Source organism: Pituophis catenifer, unplaced genomic scaffold, assembly GCF_029215685.1.
Source record: "Pituophis catenifer annectens isolate HBS135680 unplaced genomic scaffold, rPitCat1.0.hap2 SCAF_2, whole genome shotgun sequence".
Classification (NCBI taxonomy): Eukaryota; Metazoa; Chordata; class Lepidosauria; order Squamata; family Colubridae; genus Pituophis; species Pituophis catenifer.
In genome coordinates this window covers 43,790,665-43,796,833 of record NW_027256882.1, presented here as the reverse complement: position 1 = coordinate 43,796,833, position 6,169 = coordinate 43,790,665, and positions in this window count along the sequence as shown.

Sequence of the window (6,169 nt, the reverse complement as noted above, 5' to 3'; positions counted from 1 at the left end):
TTTTAATGTGTTTCTGATTGCCCTGGGTTTTGTTTTCCTGTTTTCCTGGGTTAATCTTGGTCCCAGGTCTTTTGTTTTTCCTGTCCTAGGGGTTAATCCTGTCAGGGAAGCAGGAAAAGGGCGTTCCGGTGTGCCTTAGTGAGTTATTTTTAGCCTGATTCCACTTATCTTTATTGCTCTACTTAAGCGTTCCTTTCAGCTGGTGCTTTTGCATGGGATTTGAATTTCTTAAAGGGGAAGGGCTGTTTTAAGTCTTTTGGCACTGTTTTAGTGGTTCCTGGCACTGTCCTTTCGGGTGTACTTCCCTCAGTAGATAGGTATTCTCTTACTATTTCCTTGTCTATTTTAACTTGCATATCTGTCCGGTCTCTCTCAGTGTTGCTTTTGATAGGTTGCACTATTTCTGCTTTTTAGATAAAGACAGAAGGAATTAAGCAGCTCTGCTTTCTCCCTGCTGCTTATCACCTTCTTGCCCTCTGCTCCCATTATATGGACCTATCATTTCCTTGACGTTATTTTTTTTCCTTACATACTTTAACATATTTAATGGGAGGCAGGAAGGCAACAGAAACAAGCTCCTAGAAGAAACAATGTTTATGGAATACTGCCTCTTTGTTCTTTTGAAACCCTACTGTCTTTGTAGTCCGGTCCCATTGCCTTATTAATTATAGCCTAATGGCCTTACTGACCTCACTAGGTACATGATCTAAGGAAATACTCATTGTTTGTTATGTTTATCCAATCACCTACCTTACTGCTGCATCCAATCATGTTCTAATCTGCATACTGTAAGTCTATAAAGCGGCATTGTTACTCCATTTTTGCCTTCAGTGCTGTCAATAAACCAGTTTGTGCTTTAAAGTTTAGTCTGAATTCTACTCCATTGGCTACTTTGAAAGGATAATGTGACTTAGTCCACTGGCTAAGAGTTCTCTGCAAGCAATCCACTCTCACACTTATAAACCTGGCTGGGCTTACAACATCCTGATGTATGAAACAATATGCAGATACTTAAAACAGGTTAGCTCAGCTTCAAGTGTCTTTTAATCCAAATTGAGAAGAATTGGGGTATGGAAAGGCTGGTCAGCTGGAAAATCTTGTAGAGCTTTGCATCTTTGTAAACAGATTATAGAAGACTGTCTTCCGAATGGCATTTGAAGAATTAGAAATCAGAAATCAGATAAATACATAATACAAGAATAAATGATAAGTGAAAAGACCTCCAGGATCCCTTCCAACTGTATGATTCTATGAGTCTATAATCTAATCCTGGATAACCTGTAGCAGACTTCAGAGGGGCAGATTTCTTCTATGTTGGACCTAAGGCCTGCTTGATGCAATCATACATCCCCTTGATGATGCCTGTGTCAACTGCTATCTGGATCCAAGAGCAAAGCTGCATAATCGTTAGCATATCTCTTGGCGGTCTGTTGGACTTTGCTATGAGCAGCTCACAGAACCTGTAGGTTGCGCTCACTGGAACAGAACACCGAGCACAGCAGATGGCACGCTGGGTACAGCACTACTCTGAGTTATATTCCAGAGAAAATGTGGTAACTGAAGAAACATTAAATAACATTGAGTGCCTGCCTGTCTTGGAGGAGCTTGACAATGAACCAACTTTAGAAGAACTAAATGCAGCCCTGGATTCCCTTGCCTCTGGCAAGGCACCCAGGAAAGATAACATCCCTGCCGAAGTTCTGAAGTGCTGCAAAGAGAACATCCCCACTGAACTGCACGAAATCTTCTGTCTTTGTTGGGGGGAAGGTGGAGTACCACAGGACATGAAGGATGCAAATATCGTCACACTGTACAAGAACAAAGGTGACGGGTGACTGTAACAACTATCGCGGCATCTCTCTTCTTAGTGTTGTAGGGAAGCTGCTTGCCCGTGTCGTATTGAAGAGACTCCAGGTGCTTGCAGAGAGAGTCTATCCAGAATCACAGTGTGGATTTCGAGTCAACAGGTCCACTACTGACATGATATTTTCCCTTAGACAGTTGCAGGAGAAATGCAGGGAACAAAGACAGCTACTTTTCATAGCCTTCATAGATCTTACGAAGGCTTTTGACTTGGTTAGCAGGGACGGCCTTTATAAAATTCTCCCCAAGATTGGATGTCCACCTCAGCTCCTCAACATCATCAGGTCCTTTCATGAGGAAATGAAGGGCACTGTTGTTTTTGATGGCTTAACATCAGATTCCTTTTTTTTAAAATTTAATTTGATTTATATGTCGCCCTTCTCCGGAGACTCAGGGCGGCTTACAATGTGCTAAGCAATAGCCTTCATCCTTTTGTATATTTATACAAAGTCAGCTTATTGCCCCCACAACTGGGTCCTCAATTTACCTACCTTAGAAAGGATGGAAGGCTGAGTCAACCTTGAGCCTGGCGAGATGCGAACCTGCAGTAATTGCAGGCAGCTGGTCTTAATAACAGGGTGCTTTAGACCACTGTACTACCAAGGCTCCTTTGATATTCAAAGTGGAGTGAAGCAGGGCTGTGTCCTCGCACCAACTTTATTCGGGATCTTTTTTGTTGTCATGCTGAAACATGCTTTTGGAACTGCAACAGAGGATATTTACCTCTGGACCAGATCAGACGGAAAAATCTTTCATCTCTCTAGATTGACAGCAAAGTTCAGCTGAAATGCTTACAGGATTTCCTCTTCGCTGACAATGCTGCCGTCACTGCTCACTCTGCTGAAGACCTTCAACAATTTAGCAAGGCCTGCCAAGACTTTGGACTAACAATCAGCCTGAAAAAAAACACAAGTCATGGGTCAGGATGTGGATTCACCTCCCTGTATTACAATCTCTGCACAAGAACTGGAGGCCGTCCATGACTTTGTGTACCTCGCCTCAACTATCTCTGACACTCTCTCTTTAGATACTGAGCTGAATAAACATATTGGTAAAGCGGCCACCACATTTTCCAGACTTACAAAGAGAGCATGGCTTAATAAGAAGCTGGTGGAACATACAAAGATCCAGGTCTATAGAGCCTGTGCCCTGAGCACACTCTTGTACTGCAGTGAGTCTTGGACCCTTTATGCACGGCAGGAGAGAAAGTTGAACACCTTTCATATGTGCTGTCTCTGACGTATTCTTGGCATCACCTGGCAGGGCAAAGTTCCAAATAGCGCAGTTTTGGAACGTGCTGGAATTCCTAGCATGTATACACTATTAAAACAGCAACATCTATGCTGGCTTGGGCATGTCATGAGAATGGCTGATGGTCGGATTCCAAAAGATCTCCTGTATGGAGAATTAGTGCAGGGAAAGCGCCTCAGAGGGAGACCATAGCTGTGATATCTGCAAGAGGGACCTAAAGGTCCTGGGAATGGACATTAACAACTGGGAAACCTTGACCTCCGATCGTTCAGCTTGAAGGCTAAAGACGCAGCATGGCCTTCTCCAATTCGAAGAGACATTTGTTCGGCAGGCTGAGGCAAAGAGGCAGTCCTGGAACCAGCGAAATCTGGGGGCTGGGCAGGGGACAGAATGTATCTGCCCTCAGTGTGGAAGGGATTGCCACTCTCGAATTAGCCTTTTTAGTCACACTAGATGCTGTTTTAGGACCTCTTTCCAGAGCACGATACCATAGTCTTTTGAGACTGAAGGATGCCAATGCCAATAATCTAATGCAAATTGCACAAAGATATACTGGTAGGACGGAAACTACTTTCTGATTCAGGCTTCATTTGACATGAAAAGTTGAATCATGATTTAGTCAATCCAATATTCTAAGTTCTCATGACAAATTGAACCACAAATTAACCTCGGGGCCTGAGTTCATACATCACACCAGCCTAAAAAGTAGGTTAATTTATGATTCAGTGAGTTGAGTGACCACAGCCCTGAAGTTTGAAAGATCTTTTAATTCTAATCAAAGATTTAAAACGTCATTCTCAGTATAATTCTAGAAAGAAAAATCTTCACTTTATTGAAACTCAGTTTGCCAAGAACATGCATCTACATGTTCTGGAAAGAAAAATTAGATCTGGTGATGTTTAATTTTAATATTTAAACTGAGCCAGTTTGGTTTAGTGCAAGTCTCCAGGCTAAAAAAATGGGAGACTGTAAGTTCTAGTCCCGTCTAGAAAAGCCAGCTGGATAATCTTCGGCCAGTCACTCTCTCTCTCAGCCCAAATCCCCTCACCTCACAGAGTTGTTCTTCTTGTGAGGAAAATAGGAGGACAAGGTGTGTTGGATATGTTTGCCATCTTATTTGTAAAAATAATAAAGGTGGGATACAAATAAATAGAAAGAAATAAGGTCTCCCAAGAGACTTAGGACTCTCTTCTATTATACACACTGAGTCAATTTGTAAACACTTACTTCACTAAGATTACTATATCTGGACTACAAAAATCCAGAACATTCAATGGAAAGAAAGTTGAAGGGAATTCTATATCTCCTGGTCACCATCAAGTAGTTGTCCAGAACTTCGCAAACGAATATACTAGCCATATTGTATGCCATGATGCTGTCAATGATGCAGGAGCCTGAGTGGCATAGGAGGCTAATGCCTCCTACGAAGGCAGCATTTAACATCCAGCTGCCTGCAATTACTGTGAGTTCAATTCTCACCAGGCTCAAGGTCAACTCAGCCTTCCATCCTTTCTAAGGTGGGTAAAATGAGGACCCAGTTTGTGGGGGCAATAAGCTGACTTTGTATAAAAAATATACAAAAGTATGAAGGCTATTGCTTAACACATTGTAAGCCGCCCTGAGTCTCCGGAGAAGGGCGGCATATAAAAATAAAAAAAATAAATAAAAAAAATAAAAAATAAATAAATCTGGATTTGGTCTCAGCAGCTGAACCAATGAACTTCCAACTCTGCTGCTGTTCCAGAGGGGACCTTACAAAAGTGCTTTTTCAAGAGGCAACTGGACTTTCTGGTTTTGTTTTTTTTTGAAGACGTTTCACTTCTCATCCAAGAAGCTTCTTCAACTCTGACTGGATGGTGGAGAATGGAAGGATTTATACTCCTTGCAGACATTTGCATTCTTTTTGCATTTTGTCATTTGCATTCTTTTACTGAGTTGTTAAGGTCATTTGAAGGTTTATCTGTAGGGTCGGAGCCATCTGAATGATGCAAATGGGTGTGGGGCCTTCTTGGAACTGTTGAAAGGACTGTGTTGTAGATTGGCGATCTCCATTGGAGTACAGTCTCCAATCTACTATGTTGTAGATTGGAGATTCTACAACCCAGTCCTTTCAACAATTACAAGAAGGCTCCACACCCATTTGCATCACTCAGGTGACCCTGATGACACAGATAAACCTCCAGGTGACCTTAATGACTCATTAAAAGAATGCAGATGACCATCTGTCTGCAAGGAGTATAAATCCTTCCATTCCCTACCATCCAGTCAGAGCTGAAGAAGCTTCTTGGATGAGGAGCGAAATGAACTTCAAAGAAAAAAAAAAACCCAGAAAAAGCACCTTTGGGACAACCATGACCTGGATAACTGAGAATCTCCATAGACATTTACAAAAGTAGTTTTGCAATCTCGCATGTTGACATTTGGTTGCCTCAATTGGCCAACTGGAAAGAGTTGATCAACATCTTATTAGCAATGATGATGACATCTGTGGGCCCTGTAAGTTGAAAACACTGGCTGTGTGGAAATATCCTTTAATTGATCCCTGTACAGAAAGGGGAATGGCTATAGCAGCTTTCTCATGCTTCTATAATGTATCAGTCACACAATAGAAAGTATGCAGTGATTTTCAGCTTGATGTTGTGTCTTGATATGCAGAAAACAAGGCAATCACAATTCTAGAAGAATGAATGGAAGAGTTAGTACTAAACTGTTCAGATCAAGTTCCCTCAAATTGGTGCCCTCTAATAGGTTGGGATTATGACTTGTAATCCCAAAATATAGAAAAGGCACATTATGTTGAAGAAGGCTGGTATAGGTGGCAGCAGGTTCACACATTAAGCCACAACAAAATTTGATCTGGCTTAGGCTCTACCTTTTTCTAACTTGCAATGTCCACCAAGCTTCCTGCAAGCCAAAGCAGTCAGTCTTTAATGCAAAGGTGTCATCTCTTCCCATGACAAGAAAGATTATTGAACCAAGTCAAGAAGGACTCAGAAGAGAAGGACTAGGGATGACATGACAGCAGTCTTCCATACAGCACAAAAAAGAGGGAGTC